At 44.5% G+C, this 24,313-nt stretch overlaps 1 protein-coding gene across 2 annotated transcripts in view; it reads right to left on the minus strand.

Annotated features, from left to right (window-relative positions):
- The window catches only part of F8 (coagulation factor VIII), a 2,728,596-nt gene that overhangs the window by 1,597,645 nt on the left and 1,106,638 nt on the right, over nt 1-24,313 (minus strand). The window lies entirely within an intron of this gene.

Consider the following 24,313-nt stretch of genomic DNA (forward strand, 5'->3'; position numbering starts at 1 on the left):
GTAATACTGGGGTTACTCGGGGTCAGGAATTGTCAAAATGTTTTAAAGCTTCTCTTCCTAAAACTCTGAAGACTTGCATTGAAATACACGACCTACCTCTTGATAACCTTCATGCCCGACTAAATGCAGCTTTACAGGCTTTAACACACAAAGCATGTTTGGACCTTAGGTTGCTAGATCAATTCAGAATAACCAGAACAGACAATCTGATGGAAACTGCAGCATTGTTTTCTTTAGCATATGCCATAGTTCACAATTATTCTGACAGATAAATGAAACAGGATGATATACAGAAACAAGTGATTGAAGCTTTTTTGCAAAGAGTTTAGGGACTTGATACAGCTATCAAGTTAAATGTAATTGCTGCAGCCAAGACCTTAGAGGAGGCTGTCCATTTAGTGGTTAGAAAGAAACAGATTTTGATAGCATCAGATGCCAGTAATAAGATTTGTTATGTGGATAACACTGCAACAGTAAAACAGACTTCACCAATCACAACAGCTGAATGTTATTTTTGTAAAAAGCTTGGGATATAAAAAAAGTGTCCTAAATACTTGACATGGAACACAAGCATGTGGAAGCTGGTATTTATGATCTAGTTCCAGTCATTTCCAATAAAGCCAGGAAGGTTAGAAGATCTGAGGCGGGGGGGGGGGGGCGGCAGTGAGTGAGATTCCTGACAAGCCACCTCTTTATTCACAGTATTGATTCACTGTATCCTTGTCTGGATGGTTTGAAATCTGAATCAGACAGCACTGACAGTTCCTACAGCTCCTGCTCCCAGTGAAGCTGACACAGATTTATTGTTTTCTGAAGGGAGTGCACATAGTGCACTGGTAGAGACAGGAGATACTGTTAGCTTTTCAGATACAAGGCAGCCCACTATGGTTAATGACAGGGCAAGTGACATAAGTGGTGCACAAAGTTTAAGCCTGAGAGATGATCAGAAGCATGCTGTAGCTCAGGTTACTGTTGCCAGTGATGTACCAGATTTTAAGAATATGTATGAAGGCTGTGACAGTTCAGCATAGAATCAGTTGGTGTATTTAACTTCATTCCTGGTTTTAAAGGATGACAGACCATACATTTCATTACTCATGGGAAAGGAATTGTGGCACAATGTGGTACTTGATACAGGGGCTTCAGTTTCAGTTACAAACAGTCCTCTGCCAGAGGACCCTACAGTTCTCACTCTACCAGGGTTTGAAGGGTCAAAGGTAGGTGCGGTCAGCAGCAAGCCTTTTGGAGATTAGATTGTTGAATAAAGCCAGTCAGCCTGGGAAAAGGATAACAGTAAAATTCTTGTTACATCCTCAAGTTGACAGCACCATTTTGGGGATGGGCATTATGTCAGAATTAGGTGCTGTGCTAGATTTTAATAAGATATTGTGGATAAATAAAGATGCTGTGATCTGTACAGTGGTACAGAAGGAAGAAATGTTCAAAAAGTTGTGTGCAGTAGACTGCACAGAGCAGGAGCAAGATTTCAGATATCAAATATGCAAGAATTCCCAGAATTATGGGCTAAAGATAAAACAGACCATGGTCTGGCAGCCAATGCCACTGTAAGGGCAGAGTAGCCTACAGACAGGTTATCACCTTATCAGAAACAGTGCCCCATTCCACAAGAAGCAGTGGAGGATATTCAATGATGCGTTATAGATTGGGAAAGGAAAGGTATTATAGTCAGAGAATCAAGCCTGTGTAAGAGAGAGAGAGAGTCAGAGAATCAAGCCTCAGCAGTAAAAAAGAAGGACAGTAGTTACAGATTGGTATTAGACTTGAGGCTAGTAAATAGGTTCACAACTCCAGCAGTGCATGTTGTGCCTGGTACACCTGAAATGGCTGTTAATCTAGATCCACAGAGTAAATGGTTTACAGTTATTGATTTAAAAATTGATTTTTTGCTATACCACTATCTGAATCTTCACAGAAACAGTTTGCTTTTACTTTTGAGGATACACAGTATTTATTAACATGCCTACCAATGGGTTTTGCAAATTCTCCAGTGCTGTTTCATTAGACATTGGCACAAGTATTGAATTATAGCAATGGTTACAATATATAGACAATATCCTGATACAGATAGAAGCAGAGGAGGAGCATTTGCAAATACTATATGATGTCTTATTGGCTTTACAGAAAGATGGGTTCAAAGTCAATGACAGCAAAATGTAGTTAAAGCAACAGAAGGTCAAATTCTTGGGGGTAACTGTACAGCCCCAGGTTTGGTCCCCATGTAGGGAAAAGGTGCAATCTATCCTGAGCATGCCCTTACCTACCACCATTCAGGATTTACAATAGTTTTTAGGAATCATGAATTATATGAATTATAATAGGGAATTCATAGAAGATTATGCAGTCTTGGCAGATCCATCGTATAAAATGATTGATGTCAAGGTGCCCAGTACTAAAGTTTTGGTATGGTCAGAAGAGGGAAAGAAGGCAGTGGAGACACTGAAGCAAAAGCTGGCAGGAGTTACTGAATTAATCATACCAGCAGCAGAATGTCCTTTTTATTTGCAAGCAGCAGCAGGGAATGATAGCATTTCTACAGTCCTGCTACAGAGATATCCTCATACCTTAGAGCAAGGAATTCAGAGCAGGCTAAGAGTTATTATCTTTTTCAGCAGAATGTTGTCATCAGTGGAGAAGGATTACCACCCTTGTATAAAGACTTTGTTAGCTATATATTGGAGAATTCAACAGTCAGAATTCATAACACAGTTATCTCCATTAATAGTATAAACACCAAACCATACAGTCAAGACCCTACTGTATTCAGACAGATGCAGAGCTGTGAATCAGGTCACATTATCTAAGTGGATTATAGCTTTAGAACAGAAAAACATTTCAACAGAGGATGGGGGAAAATATTACCTCTCTCAGCAGTTGCTTTATGAAGGAACTGCTCATGTTTGTGAGAACCAGATGGTCAAGGTTCCTAATTCACCTTTTTCTGACCAATTTAATACAGAGGCTAGGTGTGTTTATGTGTATAGTTCAAGATTTTGTGAGGAAGCCACATGTTATACAGGATTTGCAGTTTACACTAACACTACACAACCAGAGACAAATATGATTAAGCTTTCTGGGTATCTGTCAGCCCAACAAACAGAGTTGGAGTCTGTGTTATATGCTATAAAGGAATATGGAGACAGTCGGTTAACATTGGTGGAAAAACAGAAATAAATGGAGCATCTGATAAGTAAGAGACAGTAATCTGCACATTATTGGAAATTTCATAGCTAATGCAGCAGTAAAAAAAGCTGCCAAGGAGGGGATTCCTCTATATCCAGTGCAGTGGGAGGAGATTAAGGTGGAAGGTACAACAGAGGTGAGCCAAGTGAGCTCAACAGTTGAGGCAGATCTGGCAAAGATCCAAGATATGCAGGGGGGTGCTGATGAAAGGGCACAATGTGAAGTTGCCAGTCCAGTCCCTACAGTAAGGTTGTATGTGTGCAAACAGAACAAGGGACACTTTTGCTCTACATACCAAAATTATTGGCTAAGCAGCTAATCAAGTACAACCATCAGCTACTAGGTCATGTAGGTTTTAAGAAAATGCGGCCTATCATAAAGTATACGTTTTGGAATCCTCAGATGAAAAAACTATGTAAAGAAATTAATGAGGAGTGTATATGTCTGCAGATTAACCTTACATTGAAAAAGCCTCAGTTGCAGAGAGTGCCAGTTTCAGAGGGAGCATGGTAGAGTATACAGATAGATTCTGCAGGATCTCTTCCTCCAGCAAAATGGAGCTACTGCTACTTGTTGGTAGTGGTAGACACTTTTACCACATGGGTGGAAGCTATTCCCACTAAGGACATGACAGCAAAAACTACAGCATGTGCATTATGTAATAATATTTTGTCCCACTGGCGGTGGCCCCAGATCATCGAGTCTGACAATGGTACTCAGTTCACAAGTTAGGTTATGAAGGAAGTGTGTAACTTGTTAGGGATGCAGTAGAGATTCCATGTTCCATATCACCCCCAGTCTAATGGATTAGTAGAAAGAATGAATAGGACCATTAAGGGGAGACTTACTAAAGCTTTTCTGGAGAAGGGACCTAACTGGGTCATGCATATGCCAGCTATTTTGCTGGGAATAAGAGCATCGTCTAATGCTAAGTCAGGAATGTCACCTTCTGAGTTAATGACAGGAAGAAGAATGCCGTTGAATTTTCCCTTTGACCCATCTTTGGGTTCACAGCCTTCTTATTTTATTGTGACACATCACCAGGTTTAGTTACAAAATTTGCAGGAATCCATCAACAACATGACTCTATTTCATGCAGGCAGGATGTACAAGATGTTAGGAAATCCAGCTGACACTGTATAGTTGAAACAGGGCCAACAGGTTATGGTAAAGCAATTTGTGTCTGGAGGTTGTTTTGCCTCAAATTGGGAAGGACCATACTCTATAGTTTGCCTCAAATTGTGAAGGACCATACACTAGAGTCAAACAGGTTGGGCCTCTAGTGTATCAGATCAAGAGGAGTGATACAAATCACAGAGACAGGAAATGTAAAATGGTACACATTGATCAATTAAAACTTGTTAAAAGTGCGGATGCAAATTCCAGAAAAATGAAAGTACTTTTTGTGCTTTACAGGTCGTGGTACTGAATATATTGCCTGCTTTGGATTTTTTGAATGTCGTCTTTTGAAATGGGGATCTGTCAACAGAGGTTATCTAGCCTTGCACAAGAGATGGGTGAGGGGGGGATTGGAAGGCCTAATTGTACAAGGGACACAGCAAAGGACACTGGAACTGTAGAAAGGCCTTTCCAATACCTCAGCAGTGACTTGGGACAATGGATTGTAGGGCTCACATTGGTATTTTGCCTCAGCAGTGACTTGGGACGATGGATTGTAGGGCTCACATTTGTACTGTACCTCATCAGTGATTTGGGACGATGGATTGTAGGGCTCACATTGGTATTGTGCCTCAGCAGTGACTTGGGACGATGGATTGTAGGGCTCACATTGGTATTGTGCCTCAGCAGTGACTTGGGATGATGGATTGTAGGGCTCACATTGGTATTATGCCTCAGCAGTGACTTGGGATGATGGATTGTAGGGCTCACATTGGTATTATGCCTCAGCAGTGACTTGGGACGATGGATTGTAGGGCTCACATTGGTATTATGCCTCAGCAGTGACATGGGACGATGGATTGTAGGGCTCACATTGGTATTGTGCCTCGTCAGTGACTTGGGACGATGGATTGTAGGGCTCACATTGGTATTTTGCCTCAGCAGTGACTTGGGACGATGGATTGTAGGGCTCACATTGGTATTGTGCCTCAGCAGTGACTTGGGACGATGGATTGTAGGGCTCACATTGGTATTGTGCCTCAGCAGTGACTTGGGACGATGGATTGTAGGGCTCACATTGGTATTGTGCCTCGTCAGTGACTTGGGACGATGGATTGTAGGGCTCACATTGGTATTGTGCCTCAGCAGTGACTTGGGACGATGGATTGTAGGGCTCACATTGGTATTGTGCCTCAGCAGTGACTTGGGACGATGGATTGTAGGGCTCACATTGGTATTTTGCCTCAGCAGTGACTTGGGACGATGGATTGTAGGGCTCACATTGGTATTATGCCTCAGCAGTGACTTGGGACGATGGATTGTAGGGCTCACATTGGTATTGTGCCTCAGCAGTGACTTGGGACGATGGATTGTAGGGCTCACATTGGTATTGTGCCTCAGCAGTGACTTGGGATGATGGATTGTAGGGCTCACATTGGTATTGTGCCTCAGCAGTGACTTGGGACGATGGATTGTAGGGCTCACATTGGTATTGTACCTCAGCAGTGACTTGGGACGATGGATTGTAGGGCTCACATTGGTATTGTGCCTCAGCAGTGACTTGGGACGATGGATTGTAGGGCTCACATTGGTATTTTGCCTCAGCAGTGACTTGGGACGATGGATTGTAGGGCTCACATTGGTATTGTGCCTCAGCAGTGACATGGGACGATGGATTGTAGGGCTCACATTGGTATTGTGCCTCAGCAGTGACTTGGGACGATGGATTGTAGGGCTCACATTGGTATTGTGCCTCGTCAGTGACTTGGGACGATGGATTGTAGGGCTCACATTGGTATTATGCCTCAGCAGTGACATGGGACGATGGATTGTAGGGCTCACATTGGTATTGTGCCTCAGCAGTGACTTGGGATGATGGATTGTAGGGCTCACATTGGTATTGTGCCTCAGCAGTGACTTGGGACGATGGATTGTAGGGCTCACATTGGTATTATGCCTCAGCAGTGACTTGGGACGATGGATTGTAGGGCTCACATTGGTATTGTGCCTCAGCAGTGACTTGGGACGATGGATTGTAGGGCTCACATTGGTATTATGCCTCAGCAGTGACATGGGACGATGGATTGTAGGGCTCACATTGGTATTGTGCCTCAGCAGTGACATGGGACGATGGATTGTAGGGCTCACATTGGTATTGTGCCTCAGCAGTGACTTGGGACAATGGATTGTAGGGCTCACATTGGTATTGTGCCTCAGCAGTGACATGGGACGATGGATTGTAGGGCTCACATTGGTATTGTGCCTCAGCAGTGACATGGGACGATGGATTGTAGGGCTCACATTGGTATTGTGCCTCAGCAGTGACTTGGGACGATGGATTGTAGGGCTCACATTGGTATTGTGCCTCAGCAGTAACATGGGATGATGGATTGTAGGGCTCACATTGGTATTGTGCCTCAGCAGTGACTTGGGACGATGGATTGTAGGGCTCACATTGGTATTTTGCCTCAGCAGTGACTTGGGACGATGGATTGTAGGGCTCACATTGGTATTTTGCCTCAGCAGTGACTTGGGACGATGGATTGTAGGGCTCACATTGGTATTGTGCCTCAGCAGTGACATGGGACGATGGATTGTAGGGCTCACATTGGTATTTTGCCTCAGCAGTGACATGGGACGATGGATTGTAGGGCTCACATTGGTATTGTACCTCAGCAGTGACTTGGGACGATGGATTGTAGGGCTCACATTGGTATTATGCCTCAGCAGTGACTTGGGACGATGGATTGTAGGGCTCACATTGGTATTGTACCTTAGCAGTGACATGGGACGATGGATTGTAGGGCTCACATTGGTATTGTGCCTCAGCAGTGACATGGGACGATGGACTGTAGGGCTCACATTGGTATTGTGCCTCAGCAGTGACATGGGATGATGGATTGTAGGGCTCACATTGGTATTGTGCCTCAGCAGTGACATGGGACGATGGATTGTAGGGCTCACATTGGTATTGTGCCTCAGCAGTGACATGGGACGATGGATTGTAGGGCTCACATTGGTATTGTGCCTCAGCAGTGACTTGGGATGATGGATTGTAGGGCTCACATTGGTATTATGCCTCAGCAGTGACTTGGGACGATGGATTGTAGGGCTCACATTGGTATTGTGCCTCAGCAGTGACTTGGGACGATGGATTGTAGGGCTCACACTGGTATTGTGCCTCAGCAGTGACTTGGGACGATGGATTGTAGGGCTCACATTGGTATTGTGCCTCAGCAGTGACTTGGGATGATGGATTGTAGGGCTCACATTGTATTGTGCCTCGTCAGTGACTTGGGACGATGGATTGTAGGGCTCACATTGGTATTGTGCCTCAGCAGTGACTTGGGATGATGGATTGTTGGGCTCACATTGGTATTTTGCCTCAGCAGTGACTTGGGACGATGGATTGTAGGGCTCACATTGGTATTGTGCCTCAGCAGTGACTTGGGACGATGGATTGTAGGGCTCACATTGGTATTGTGCCTCAGCAGTGACTTGGGACGATGGATTGTAGGGCTCACATTGGTATTGTGCCTCAGCAGTGACTTGGGATGATGGATTGTAGGGCTCACATTGGTATTGTGCCTCAGCAGTGACTTGGGAAGATGGATTGTAGGGCTCACATTGGTATTGTGCCTCAGCAGTGACTTGGGACGATGGATTGTAGGGCTCACATTGGTGTTATGCCTCAGCAGTGACTTGGGATGATGGATTGTAGGGCTCACATTGGTATTGTGCCTCAGCAGTGACTTGGGACGATGGATTGTAGGGCTCACATTGGTATTTTGCCTCAGCAGTGACTTGGGACGATGGATTGTAGGGCTCACATTGGTATTATGCCTCAGCAGTGACTTGGGACGATGGATTGTAGGGCTCACATTGGTATTATACCTCAGCAGTGACTTGGGACGATGGATTGTAGGGCTCACATTGGTATTGTGCCTCAGCAGTGACTTGGGACGATGGATTGTAGGGCTCACATTGGTATTGTGCCTCAGCAGTGACTTGGGACGATGGATTGTAGGGCTCACATTGGTATTGTGCCTCAGCAGTGACTTGGGACGATGGATTGTAGGGCTCACATTGGTATTGTGCCTCAGCAGTGACTTGGGACGATGGATTGTAGGGCTCACATTGGTATTTTGCCTCTACAGTGACTTGGGACGAAGGATTGTAGGGCTCACATTGGTATTGTGCCTCAGCAGTGACATGGGACGATGGATTGTAGGGCTCACATTGGTATTGTGCCTCAGCAGTGACTTGGGATGATGGATTGTAGGGCTCACATTGGTATTGTGCCTCAGCAGTGACTTGGGACGATGGATTGTAGGGCTCACATTGGTATTATGCCTCAGCAGTGACATGGGACGATGGATAGTATGGCTCACATTGGTATTGTGCCTCAGCAGTGACTTGGGACGATGGATTATAGGGCTCACATTGGTATTGTGCCTCAGCAGTGACATGGGATGATGGATTGTAGGGCTCACATTGGTATTATGCCTCAGCAGTGACTTGGGACGATGGATTGTAGGGCTCACATTGGTATTGTGCCTCAGCAGTGACTTGGGACGATGGATTGTAGGGCTCACATTGGTATTTTGCCTCAGCAGTGACATGGGACGATGAATTGTAGGGCTCACATTGGTATTGTGCCTCAGCAGTGACATGGGACGATGGATTGTAGGGCTCACATTGCTATTGTGCCTCAGCAGTGACTTGGGACAATGGATTGTAGGGCTCACATTGGTATTGTGCCTCAGCAGTGACATGGGACGATGGATTGTAGGGCTCACATTGGTATTGTGCCTCAGCAGTGACATGGGACGATGGATTGTAGGGCTGACATTGGTATTGTGCCTCAGCAGTGACTTGGGACGATGGATTGTAGGGCTCACATTGGTATTGTGCCTCAGCAGTAACATGGGACGATGGATTGTAGGGCTCACATTGGTATTGTGACTCAGCAGTGACTTGGGAAGATGGATTGTAGGGCTCACATTGGTATTTTGCCTCAGCAGTGACTTGGGACGATGGATTGTAGGGCTCACATTGGTATTGTGCCTCGTCAGTGACTTGGGATGATGGATTGCAGGGCTCACATTGGTATTGTGCCTCAGCAGTGACAGGGGACGATGGATTGTAGGGCTGACATTGGTATTTTGCCTCAGCAGTGACATGGGATGATGGATTGTAGGGCTCACATTGGTATTGTGCCTCAGCAGTGACTTGGGACGATGGATTGTAGGGCTCACATTGGTATTATGCCTCAGCAGTGACTTGGGACGATGGATTGTAGGGCTCACATTGGTATTGTGCCTCAGCAGTGACATGGGACGATGGATTGTAGGGCTCACATTGGTATTGTGCCTCAGCAGTGACATGGGACGATGGATTGTAGGGCTCACATTGGTATTGTGCCTCAGCAGTGACATGGGATGATGGATTGTAGGGCTCACATTGGTATTGTGCCTCAGCAGTAACATGGGACGATGGATTGTAGGGCTCACATTGGTATTGTGCCTCAGCAGTGACATGGGACGATGGATTGTAGGGCTCACATTGGTATTGTGCCTCAGCAGTGACTTGGGACGATGGATTGTAGGGCTCACATTGGTATTATGCCTCAGCAGTGACTTGGGACGATGGATTGTAGGGCTCACATTGGTATTGTGCCTCAGCAGTGACTTGGGACGATGGATTGTAGGGCTCACATTGGTATTGTGCCTCAGCAGTGACTTGGGACGATGGATTGTAGGGCTCACATTGGTATTGTGCCTCAGCAGTGACATGGGACGATGGATTGTAGGGCTCACATTGGTATTATGCCTCAGCAGTGACATGGGACGATGGATTGTAGGGCTCACATTGGTATTGTGCCTCAGCAGTGACTTGGGACGATGGATTGTAGGGCTCACATTGGTATTGTGCCTCAGCAGTGACTTGGGACGATGGATTGTAGGGCTCACATTGGTATTATGCCTCAGCAGTGACATGGGACGATGGATTGTAGGGCTCACATTGGTATTATGCCTCAGCAGTGACATGGGACGATGGATTGTAGGGCTCACATTGGTATTGTGCCTCAGCAGTGACTTGGGACGATGGATTGTAGGGCTCACATTGGTATTGTGCCTCAGCAGTGACTTGGGACGATGGATTGTAGGGCTCACATTGGTATTGTGCCTCAGCAGTGACTTGGGACGATGGATTGTAGGGCTCACATTGGTATTGTGCCTCGTCAGTGACTTGGGACGATGGATTGTAGGGCTCACATTGGTATTGTGCCTCAGCAGTGACTTGGGACGATGGATTGTAGGGCTCACATTGGTATTGTGCCTCAGCAGTGACTTGGGATGATGGATTGTAGGGCTCACATTGGTATTTTGCCTCAGCAGTGACTTGGGACGATGGATTGTAGGGCTCACATTGGTATTGTGCCTCAGCAGTGACTTGGGACGATGGATTGTAGGGCTCACATTGGTATTGTGCCTCAGCAGTGACTTGGGACGATGGATTGTAGGGCTCACATTGGTATTGTGCCTCAGCAGTGACTTGGGATGATGGATTGTAGGGCTCACATTGGTATTGTGCCTCAGCAGTGACTTGGGACGATGGATTGTAGGGCTCACATTGGTATTGTGCCTCAGCAGTGACTTGGGACGATGGATTGTAGGGCTCACATTGGTATTGTGCCTCGTCAGTGACTTGGGACGATGGATTGTAGGGCTCACATTGGTATTATGCCTCAGCAGTGACTTGGGATGATGGATTGTAGGGCTCACATTGGTATTGCGCCTCAGCAGTGACTTGGAACGATGGATTATAGGGCTCACACTGGTATTTTGCCTCAGCAGTGACTTGGGACGATGGATTGTAGGGCTCACATTGGTATTATGCCTCAGCAGTGACTTGGGACGATGGATTGTAGGGCTCACATTGGTATTGTGCCTCAGCAGTGACTTGGGACGATGGATTGTAGGGCTCACATTGGTATTGTACCTCAGCAGTGACTTGGGACGATGGATTGTAGGGCTCACATTGGTATTGTGCCTCGTCAGTGACTTGGGACGATGGATTGTAGGGCTCACATTGGTATTGTACCTCAGCAGTGACTTGGGACGATGGATTGTAGGGCTCACATTGGTATTGTGCCTCAGCAGTAACATGGGACGATGGATTGTAGGGCTCACATTGGTATTGTGACTCAGCAGTGACTTGGGACGATGGATTGTAGGGCTCACATTGGTATTGTGCCTCAGCAGTGACTTGGGACGATGGATTGTAGGGCTCACATTGGTATTGTGCCTCAGCAATGACATGGGACGATGGATTGTAGGGCTCACATTGGTATTGTACCTCAGCAGTGACTTGGGACGATGGATCGTAGGGCTCACATTGGTATTGTGCCTCAGCAATGACATGGGACGATGGATTGTAGGGCTCACATTGGTATTGTGCCTCAGCAGTGACTTGGGACGATGGATTGTAGGGCTCACATTGGTATTGTGCCTCGTCAGTGACTTGGGACGATGGATTGTAGGGCTCACATTGGTATTATGCCTCAGCAGTGACATGGGACGATGGATTGTAGGGCTCACATTGGTATTGTGCCTCAGCAGTGACTTGGGACGATGGATTGTAGGGCTCACATTGGTATTGTGCCTCAGCAGTGACTTGGGACGATGGATTGTAGGGCTCACATTGGTATTATGCCTCAGCAGTGACTTGGGACGATGGATTGTAGGGCTCACATTGGTATTGTGCCTCAGCAGTGACTTGGGACGATGGATTGTAGGGCTCACATTGGTATTTTGCCTCAGCAGTGACATGGGACGATGGATTGTAGGGCTCACATTGGTATTGTGCCTCAGCAGTGACATGGGACGATGGATTGTAGGGCTCACATTGGTATTGTGCCTCAGCAGTGACTTGTGACAATGGATTGTAGGGCTCACATTGGTATTGTGCCTCAGCAGTGACATGGGACGATGGATTGTAGGGCTCACATTGGTATTGTGCCTCAGCAGTGACATGGGACGATGGATTGTAGGGCTGACATTGGTATTGTGCCTCAGCAGTGACTTGGGACGATGGATTGTAGGGCTCACATTGGTATTGTGCCTCAGCAGTAACATGGGACGATGGATTGTAGGGCTCACATTGGTATTGTGCCTCAGCAGTGACTTGGGACGATGGATTGTAGGGCTCACATTGGTATTTTGCCTCAGCAGTGACTTGGGATGATGGATTGTAGAGCTCACATTGGTATTTTGCCTCAGCAGTGACTTGGGACGATGGATTGTAGGGCTCACATTGGTATTGTGCCTCGTCAGTGACTTGGGACGATGGATTGTAGAGCTCACATTGGTATTGTGCCTCAGCAGTGACATGGGACGATGGATTGTAGGGCTCACATTGGTATTTTGCCTCAGCAGTGACATGGGATGATGGATTGTAGGGCTCACATTGGTATTGTGCCTCAGGAGTGACTTGGGACGATGGATTGTAGGGCTCACATTGGTATTATGCCTCAGCAGTGACTTGGGACGATGGATTGTAGGGCTCACATTGGTATTGTACCTCAGCAGTGACATGGGACGATGGATTGTAGGGCTCACATTGGTATTGTGCCTCAGCAGTGACATGGGACGATGGATTGTAGGGCTCACATTGGTATTGTGCCTCAGCAGTGACATGGGATGATGGATTGTAGGGCTCACATTGGTATTGTGCCTCAGCAGTGACATGGGACGATGGATTGTAGGGCTCACATTGGTATTATGCCTCAGCAGTGACTTGGGACGATGGATTGTAGGGCTCACATTGGTATTGTGCCTCAGCAGTGACTTGGGACGATGGATTGTAGGGCTCACATTGGTATTGTGCCTCAGCAGTGACTTGGGACGATGGATTGTAGGGCTCACATTGGTATTGTGCATCAGCAGTGACATGGGACGATGGATTGTAGGGCTCACATTGGTATTTTGCCTCAGCAGTGACATGGGACGATGGATTGTAGGGCTCACATTGGTATTGTGCCTCAGCAGTGACTTGGGACGATGGATTGTAGGGCTCACATTGGTATTGTGCCTCAGCAGTGACTTGGGACGATGGATTGTAGGGCTCACATTGGTATTTTGCCTCAGCAGTGACATGGGACGATGGATTGTAGGGCTCACATTGGTATTTTGCCTCAGCAGTGACTTGGGACGATGGATTGTAGGGCTCACATTGGTATTGTGCCTCAGCAGTGACTTGGGACGATGGATTGTAGGGCTCACATTGGTATTGTGCCTCAGCAGTGACTTGGGACGATGGATTGTAGGGCTCACATTGGTATTGTGCCTCAGCAGTGACTTGGGACGATGGATTGTAGGGCTCACATTGGTATTTTGCCTCAGCAGTGACTTGGGACGATGGATTGTAGGGCTCACATTGGTATTGTGCCTCAGCAGTGACTTGGGACGATGGATTGTAGGGCTCACATTGGTATTGTGCCTCAGCAGTGACTTGGGACAATGGATTGTAGGGCTCACATTGGTATTGTGCCTCAGCAGTGACTTGGGACGATGGATTGTAGGGCTCACATTGGTATTTTGCCTCAGCAGTGACTTGGGACGATGGATTGTAGGGCTCACATTGGTATTGTGCCTCAGCAGTGACTTGGGACGATGGATTGTAGGGCTCACATTGGTATTGTGCCTCAGCAGTGACTTGGGATGATGGATTGTAGGGCTCACATTGGTATTGTGCCTCAGCAGTGACTTGGGATGATGGATTGTAGGGCTCACATTGGTATTGTGCCTCAGCAGTGACTTGGGACGATGGATTGTAGGGCTCACATTGGTATTGTGCCTCAGCAGTGACTTGGGACGATGGATTGTAGGGCTCACATTGGTATTGTGCCTCAGCAGTGACTTGGGACGATGGATTGTAGGGCTCACATTGGTATTGTGCCTCAGCAGTGACTTGGGACGATGGATTGTAGGGCTCACATTGGTATTATGCCTCAGCAGTGACTTGGGACGATGGATTGTAGGGCTCACATTGGTATTGTGCCTCAGCAGTGACTTGGGATGATGGATTGTAGGGCTCACATTGGTATTGTGCCTCAGCAGTGACTTGGGACGATGGATTGTAGGGCTCACATTGGTATTGTGCCTCAGCAGTGACTTGGGACGATGGATTGTAGGGCTCACATTGGTATTATGCCTCAGCAGTGACTTGGGACGATGGATTGTAGGGCTCACATTGGTATTGTGCCTCAGCAGTGACTTGGGACGATGGATTGTAGGGCTCACATTGGTATTGTGCCTCAGCAGTGACTTGGGACGATGGATTGTAGGGCTCACATTGGTATTGTGCCTCAGCAGTGACTTGGGACGATGGATTGTAGGGCTCACATTGGTATTATGCCTCAGCAGTGACTTGGGACGATGGATTGTAGGGCTCACATTGGTATTGTGCCTCAGCAGTGACTTGGGACGATGGATTGTAGGGCTCACATTGGTATTGTGCCTCAGCAGTGACTTGGGACGATGGATTGTAGGGCTCACATTGGTATTGTGCCTCAGCAGTGACTTGGGACGATGGATTGTAGGGCTCACATTGGTATTGTGCCTCAGCAGTGACTTGGGATGATGGATTGTAGGGCTCACATTGGTATTGTGCCTCAGCAGTGACTTGGGACGATGGATTGTAGGGCTCACATTGGTATTGTGCCTCAGCAGTGACTTGGGACGATGGATTGTAGGGCTCACATTGGTATTGTGCCTCAGCAGTGACATGGGACGATGGATTGGGCTCACATTGGTATTGTGCCTCAGCAGTGACTTGGGACGATGGATTGTAGGGGTCACATTTGTATTGTGCCTCAGCAGTGACTTGGGATGATGGATTGTAGGGCTCACATTGGTATTGTGCCTCAGCAGTGACTTGGGACGATGGATTGTAGGGCTCACATTAGTATTGTGCTTGGCTTGATTGTGTTCTTTGCAAGGTCTGGGATGCTTCATTCATCTTGTGTGACTGGATTACAAGCAGAAGATCTACACCTGAAGACGACAAGTGACTGTGAAACAGTTTATGTGCCAGAGAATGAAAGTTTTACAGCTTATTGTTTTTCTGATGTTTCTTCACCTATAGTAGAGTATCAGTGGCATAGATGTAATGTTACATTGTTTGCATGGAATGTTATAAATGTTACAGACGTTTTAGTAGACAAACAGCTTGCCAGTAGAATGTACATTGATTTGTCTCAAACCTTGAAGCCATATTTTCTTTAGGGTTGACACAAGTGTACAAGGCAGATGGAGGTTTATATTCATACAAGGTAGTGAAATTATATCATCATGTTTTACAGGTTGAGTTTTGGGTTTAGGTTATATCTCAAGAATGTAAACTGGCAAAGAGAAAAGTGCTAAAGTGGGAAGACTGGTACCCACCTTAAAATACATTTACGAAACTTCAGTTTACCTATGCACATGCTTTCAATTTATCCCAGTGTTGGATTTGTGTGCATGTGGCAGTGGTAGGGAAAGGTATTCCTCTTGTACCAGTTTCAATTACTCTTCAGGAAATAGCCATCATGCCAGGTAGGCTATATAATATAGAAGGAGACAAACTGATCAGTACAATATTTGAGGAAATTAATGTTAATAGTACCCGATATTTAACTCTGTGGTCAACAGGAAAATGATTAATTTGCTACAATTGAGAGGAATCATGGTACAATGATGTACCAACTCATAAGGTAGAAAACATAGACAATAGTCAGTGTAATTTTGCCATTACAGCATTTAGAGATAGGGAAGAAAAATATGCAGGATTAACAGTTCATACTCTGTCTAACTTGACTGAAGACTCACAGAAACAAGTTGAAACTGTTTATGGCATTTTTTCATGCTGCTTCTGGAACAACAGGGTTGGCATTCTTACTATGCATTAAGGCACATGTATTTTGTGTGTGGTAACAGAGCCTATAAATGGCTACCACCAAGTTGGTATGGCTCGTGTTATATAGGATATGTAATACCAACCATAAGACATTTTAAAGAACTACCTGGTTCAATAAGTTTCAGAAACCACAGAGTCAAGAGAGACTTGGAAAATGACTTTCAGGATAAGGTGCAGGTTTTAAATACATCACATATACATCAGAATTTGGATCTAAAGACTCTGAAAGCTATGGATCTAGGTGATGGGATAATAGCTGGAACAGGTATATTTCCTGCATATGGAGCTGTTAAAGCCATTTGGGAACTATGCAAGTTAGCCAAGTTACTGGAGGTATTGGCCAATAGTAACTTTGAAAGCATAAAGGACATCACTTTGGAAATGACCATGATGTGTATGGTGCTCCTCCAGAACTGTGTGGCCCTTGATTACCTGCTGGTGTCCCATCATGGGACTTGTGGGTTGATTGGGATGGACTGCTGTTGTTCTATACCAGATAAAAGTGAATCTATTTGTATGCATTTGCAGATTATGAGTGAGGTAATGAGTTAGGTGCAATGTATTGGTGACACCTCATGGACAGATTGGATTGCAAGTCTATTCCAGGGTTAGGGTGGGACAGTTTTAAAATACCTTCTAGTAGTCATACTGATTTTGATAGCATTAAGCATTGTAATATCCCTCTGTAGAGTTTGTCTTGCCAAGATTCTAGTGGAAGGTAGCGCGAAGGCCATATGTTTGAACCAGATTACAGTAGTTGGTCATACAGACATGACACATTTGTGAGGTAACTACAAAAGTAAGTTCCTGTAGACTTTCATCAGGGACCTCAGGGGCAACTGTTAGATTAGGGACTTCCATTTTAAAGTAGTTATTAGGCATTAGACAGGATAAAGAGTAAAACAGGCCTAGAAATTATGTGCATACATTTTAGAAAAGCAGAAACAAAGAATAATCTTGCTGGCCAAGCTTGAGAGATAACAGTTCCCAAGAGAAGGCTACAGACTGTTCTTTTTCTGTTCTCTTTCTCAAGGGAAGAATCAGAAAATGTTAGATAATGAAACAGCCAGGCACCTGCAAGGCTGCAAAACAAGACAAGGCTTGAGAACCAAGGTTAGGGGGAGTGGATGTAGTCTATAGAGGAAAATCACTGAGCTGAAATAATATAATATGTGGTGTTTAGGATAGCAAGTCAGTCAAGTCTGATGCAAGACATGTTCAGAGGAAGTTATTATAATCGTGCTTTTAGTTATGCTGAAATGAATATATTCATGTTTCCAGTTATGCTGATTTGAATATGCTGCTATGACATTTATACTTGCTGCTATTACTCTATGTTACTCACTACAATAAAATATTTTGAAGCAATCGAGAACTCTGATCTTTTACATGTAGTTATGAAATTTGCCTGTAAGGCTGCAATCATTAAAACGTATGTGTTTCTGAACTACATAACATTTAGAGATGCTATTAATACTCTTTTGGATTGGTTCCATACCCTTCCAGCCATTGTAATGTTCCCTCTATTTTGTACAAGCTACATTATTATCCTGCCACACTCTAAATTATTATCCTGCCACACTCTAAATTATTATCCTGCCACACTCTAAATTATTATCCTGCCACACTCTAAATTAAACTGAGGGGCAGATCATCTGTTATTAGCTCTTATCATCCCTGGGAAAATCTAGCTAATTCAGTAGCAGTACAAAGTTAGTTTTATACAAGAACTGACCTGAAGGCATTCCTGATTGTTTTTAATTGGAATTGCTGCTAAGCTGGTTCTTCGGCTCAGTTTCACTAGGCTGTGAATACTCTGTGCTGTAACTGGACCAAAACCACTGTAGTCCCATCCCCAAGCCAATACCTTCTAAATGGAATTGTTAAAGGCCTGTAATCCCCTAAGGTGCTATTTTTTCAACAGTCTTTTTTCACATCTTTGGACCCACTGTGACCGACCAGGAGTGTGCTTGTCAAGTAAGATTAGAGATGCTATGCTATTGCTAATACTTTATCCTTCCCTAGTCTACAGCTTATCTGACAAATACTTAATGTCACCCTATATAGAGTAATTAGAGACTAATCCTACATGTACAACAAAATTAATGATAATTTATCTTAGAACAGAAAGGCTAGGAAAGACACTAAGGCTGTGGCAACAATTTATATCCTCTGCATCATTCCTTCTGTATCTGTTCAGTTTAAAAATTGTGTTTCAATGCACTGCTGCCTTGCTCCTGTCTACATGGAATGTTGTTGTAGATGCTAAAGTTGTAGCAGCTGTTTAAATGCTCTACATCATTCCTTCTGTATCTGTTCAGTTTAAAAATTGTGTTTCAATGCACTGCTGCCTTGCTCCTGTCTACATGGAATGTTGTTGTAGATGCTAAAGTTGTAGCAGCTGTTTAAATGCTCTACATCATTCCTTCTGTATCTGTTCAGTTTAAAAATTGTGTTTCAATGCACTGCTGCCTTGCTCCTGTCTACATGGAATGTTATAGATGCTAAAGTTGTAGCAGCTGTTTAAATGCTCTACATCATTCCTTCTGTATCTGTTCAGTTTAAAAATTGTGTTTCAATGCACTGCTGCCTTGCTCCTGTCTACATGGAATGTTGTTGTAGATGCTAAAGTTGTAGCAGCTGTTTAAATGCTCTACATCATTCCTTCTGTATCTGTTCAGTTTAAAAATTGTGTTTCAATGCACTGCTGCCTTGCTCCTGTCTACATGGAATGTTGTTGTAGATGCTAAAGTTGTAGCAGCTGTTTAAATGCTCTACGTCATTCCTTCTGTATCTGTTCAGTTTAAAAATTGTGTTTCAATGCACTGCTGCCTTGCTCCTGTCTACATGGAATGTTGTTGTAGATGCTAAAGTTGTAGCAGCTGTTTAAATGCTCTACATCATTCCTTCTGTATCTGTTCAGTTTAAAAATTGTGTTTCAATGCACTGCTGCCTTGCTCTTGTCTACATGGAATGTTGTTGTAGATGCTAAAGTTGTAGCAGCTGTTTAAATGCTCTACATCATTCCTTCTGTATCTGTTCAGTTTAAAAATTGTTTCAATGCACTGCTGCCTTGCTCCTGTCTACATGGAATGTTGTAGATGCTAAAGTTGTAGCAGCTGTTTAAATGCTCTACGCCATTCCTTCTGTATCTGTTCAGTTTAAAAATTGTGTTTCAATGCACTGCTGCCTTGCTCCTGTCTACATGGAATGTTGTTGTAGATGCTAAAGTTGTAGCAGCTGTTTAAATGCTCTACATCATTCCTTCTGTATCTGTTCAGTTTAAAAATTGTGTTTCAATGCACTGCTGCCTTGCTCCAGTCTACATGGAATGTTGTTGTAGATGCTAAAGTTGTAGCAGCTGTTTAAATGCTCTACATCATACCTTCTGTATTTTTTAGTTTAAAAGTTATTTTTCATTGCACAGCTGCTTAGTTACTGTCAGGTTTGGTACTCTGTGATACATGTCGTTCTGTCTACCTACATTCTAAAAGGGCATAGTTACCTTGCGTATATAGTACAGTCAGAACATCTGAATTAGTATCTAGGCTAATGTGCATGCATCAAAATCAATACTTATATTATAGCAAGTAGCTCTATTATTTCAATATCCACATTCTGTGGATATTACCTGTTTTGATATTGCCTACATATAAGCTTTCTATTAACCATTCCCAATAAGTCGTACCTTCCTCTCAATTACTCTCTGCATTTATTTTAGCTCTGACCCCTGAAAGTTGAAGTGCGAACTGCCAGTCAGTCCCACCCAGACCATCCCTGATGACCATCAGAGTGAAAAAGAACTAATGTAAACACTTTTAGTTTTCATTTGCATGCTTCTTATGTAAGGCGAGCGCACACTCTTGGATTCGTTCCCCACCCTCCCAGCCCCCACATGCATTGTACTGTTACATCTATTTTGCACAAGCTACATTATTATCCTGCCACACTCTAAATTAAGCTGATGTACATATCATCTGTTATTATCCCTTATCATCCCCACAAATCTAGCTAATTCAGTAGCAGTACAAAATTAGCTTTATAGAAGAACTGACCTGAAGGCTTTCCTGACTTTTTTTTTTTGAGTTGCTGCTAAGCTGATTCTTCAGTTACACCTACTGCATTCACCCTCACTGCTCTTGGACTCATTCCTCATACCCTCAAACCTATGCTACCCTCCCTGCATAACAATAAAATTTCCACTAAATATGATAAGTACATAACTAACCTCATCAGAACCAAAGCTAAAATTGCAGCTAGATTGTCACTTATTATTACATACATCCCACCCCAGCCCAACTGATATAAATACCCACTGTTATAATATGAATCCTTCCCATAAAAATCTTCACCTTTCTAGAAAACCTAACGACCTAGTGATGCTAAACATGAATGTCAGAAGCATTACCAAAACAGTCCATGAACTACATGTCAATCTTTCCCTGTACTCCTCTGACCTATTATTACTAACTGAGACTTGGCTTAAATCTGACATCTACAATAATGAAATATTAGCTCCAGGCTATAACATTCTGTGTAACAAGTATACATCTGCAGGAGCCTCCCTCTATTCTAAGCCAACAACTCTGCAGGAGGCTCCCTCTACTCTAAGCCAACACCTCTGCAGGAACCTCCCTCTATTCTAAGCCAAAAACTCTGCAGGAACTCTGTTCAGAACTCGTAAGTACTAAATAAGCTGCAGATTACTACAGCACTCAACTTTCCTCACTTGTCTAGAGGAAAGCAGTTTTTAGTACTTAATAAATAAGCACCTATCCAGGCATGTCTATGGGTCAGCTCCCAGTGATTTCTCCTGTCTGCCTGATGAATCTGGGCATCTTGGGGCAATGCAGCAATTGCCTCATGTACACAGACAACCCTCTCCTCCTACCACCCAACACTACAACCTGTGAGAAATGCACTTATATAGCCAAACTTGAAGCAAAGCTCTCTTCACCCAAGACTGGACTAGACAGTCAAGAGGAGAAGGTAAACACTTGCACCACACCACACTCATCACATAGTCCCTCAAAACCTACACCACCAAAACACACACATAGAAACACAAAACACACACCTACATTCACTGAGGCTCTCAATAACACCTGCCCAAGCATCAGGGACCTCCAAAGCAGAAATGCAAGCAAACTCCACCCTCCAACACAACACAAATGATACATAGCTCACAAACTCAGTGTGTCACTAAACCAAAGCGCATAAGGCATAACAACGCACCCAACACTCTAGTCATAGGTGACTCTATAGTCAGGCACACTGATGTTCCACTCACTAGACTGAACAAGGAGAAAGTTACTGTCAGCTGCCTGTCAGATGCCAGGATCCACCACATAACGCATGCACTCAGTTCACTCCACAACAAGTACAAATATGACATTGTCATTGTCCATGTTGGTGTGAATGACCTGAGATGTACCTCCAAGGACTACATGAAAAGAGACATGGAGGAGCTCTCTGATCTTGTAGCCCAGGCAGGTATGACCCTAGCCCTGAGTAGCATCCTGCCATCACCCAGAATGATACCACAGTACAAGGACAAAATGATTGACTTCATCAATTGGCTAAGCTGCTGGCGTCATTCTAATTTAGTCATTCTAAATCCAGTATTTGTCTGCCTGGGATGACATGATCAACAGACCACGATGCTTTGCCAGAGATGGCCTGCACTTGTTGCCCTTGGGATTCCGGATACTGGCTAAGGCTCTTGCCACCCCTATAGTGCCTTTTTTAGGCAAGGTTCAAATGACAAATTCACCACCGTAACAGGTACAAGCAAGCAAAATCTGAGGGTAATGATACTCAATGCTAGAAGTCTAAACCTCAAAATGCACTCACTCGAGGCACTCCTTAAAATGAAAAACATCGACATCTGTGCAGTGACAGTGACCTGGTTCAAAGCTCCAGAGAGCACCCCTGCATTACCAGGCTATAATTCATACCACATATTTCGACCAACTAACCCGGAACGAAGCACTAAAGGTGGAGGCGTGTCCATATTCATTAAGGATATCCACACCTCCAGGCTAGTTGCATAGCATAATGCATCCGAGATTATCCAAGTGCAACTAACTCTGGGCAAGACCGCAATCCAAATTGTAGCTTGCTACAGACCCCCCACCATGTCCCAGGATTACCACTCCTCATTTCTTGATACACTGGAAAGTATTAGGGTACAACCCAACACCCTAATAATGGGCGATTTCAACTACCTCACCATTAACTGGGAAAACTACTCATGTACCAAATCTTTTGCTCAACGTTTTCTGGAATTCATAAATTCCAACGCCTTGGATCAACTTATTCACACCCCCACCAGGGGCAGCAATATCCTAGACCTGGTCATTACCAACATGGGCAACCGGTATTCCACATCAAAGGTCAATTCCTCGTTGGTCAGATCCGACCATAAGCTAATCACCCTAGACATCCACATCCCGCCCCACCCCCAATTAGGGAAACCACTGTAAAAAATCTTCTCCAAAGCCAACTTCACACTTCGTAAGACAGAAGTGGAAAACATCATGACACCCATGCAGATGGACAATAGAGGTACGACTGCTGAATCCTACACAAATGCACTTTAAAAGCACTTACATGAGTGCATGAATCATGCTATCCCTAATAGAACCAAGATGCTATCCTCAAAAAAAAAAGAAGCCAATTTGGTGGTTCTCTGCTATAAACAAACTCTACAACAGAAAAAAGAAACTGTTGCAAAAAAGAGTAAAATCCCATGAATGGAGGAATTCCCTGGTCAACCTCAATAAAAAGCTGAGATCCCTCATCCTCCAAAGCTAGTTACGAAAACAAAATTGCCACTGACTCTAAAGACAACCAGAAAGCATTCTATAGCTATCTCAAGAATCTCAATGGCAACACTCAGATTTGCTGAGTGCACAATGGCACTAAATATACAGAATCAACTGATATTGGCAACATCCCGGCAGATAGGTTCAGTGCTAACTTTACCCCCTTCTCACCCCTTAGAGGGCCCATCTCTATACCGGAAGAATGCAAAGTTCCTGTAGTCATGGCTGCAGAGGTAAAAAAACACACTCGCCAAAGCCAAGAACACAGCATCCATGGGACCTGACAATATCCCAGGCTGCGTTCTACATGAACTACAGAATGAACTGGCACCCTACCTAAGTACCATGTTCAATCATAGCCTCACCTCAGGCTTTGTGCCCACTGAATGTTGCACCATGACAGTTATCCCTCTCCACAAAGGGGGAGCCATGACGGACCCCGGGAACTACTGCCCCATTAGCCTGATAAGCCTGGTCTGCAAGGCCATGGAATGTATCATCATGGAACTCATAAACAAAGACATTGGTAATCTCCAAACTCTGGACCCTAACCAGTTTGGGTTTGTAAAAGGTAGATCGTGTCTCCTAAACCTGATTGACTTCTTTGAAGCAGTCACCAAAGCCATAGATGATGGTAAGGTGGTTCACACAGCTTATCTAGATCTCGCCAAGGCTTTCAACACCATCCCTCACTCTGGAATTATTGATAAGCTTACTAAACTAGGTATAAATCCCTATGTCACAAGATGGGTTGCCAACTGGCTCATGGACAGAACCCACACTGTGAAAGTAGCAGACTCCAAATCCGACTTCAGACCAGTGACAAGTGGAGTACCACAGGATTCAGTCCTGGGTTCCCTCCTGTTTGGTATCTACTTCTCTGAAATACAGGCTAACACAGATGGTCTTTGGCTAACAAAGTTTGCAGATGACTGCAAACTAGGAGCCATAATCGAAACTCCTAACGATGTGGACATACTACAAAAGGACCTCACTGAGACAGATGCCTGGTGTCAAAGCCATGGCCTGAAGCTCAATGCCAAAAAGTGTATTGTCATCCCCTTTGGTAAAAATTCTGTACCCATGAGCTACCACACAGCTGGTAGTCTACTTAATGCTGAAAATGTGATAAGAGACCTTGGGACACAGGTGGACAGTAGTCTCTCCTTTGATAATCACTTTGCCACAGTGGTCAGGAAATCCTT

Source organism: Protopterus annectens, chromosome 15.part0 (assembly GCF_019279795.1).
Source record: "Protopterus annectens isolate FY-2018-M chromosome 15.part0, PAN1.0, whole genome shotgun sequence".
NCBI classification, from domain to species: domain Eukaryota; kingdom Metazoa; phylum Chordata; order Ceratodontiformes; family Protopteridae; genus Protopterus; species Protopterus annectens.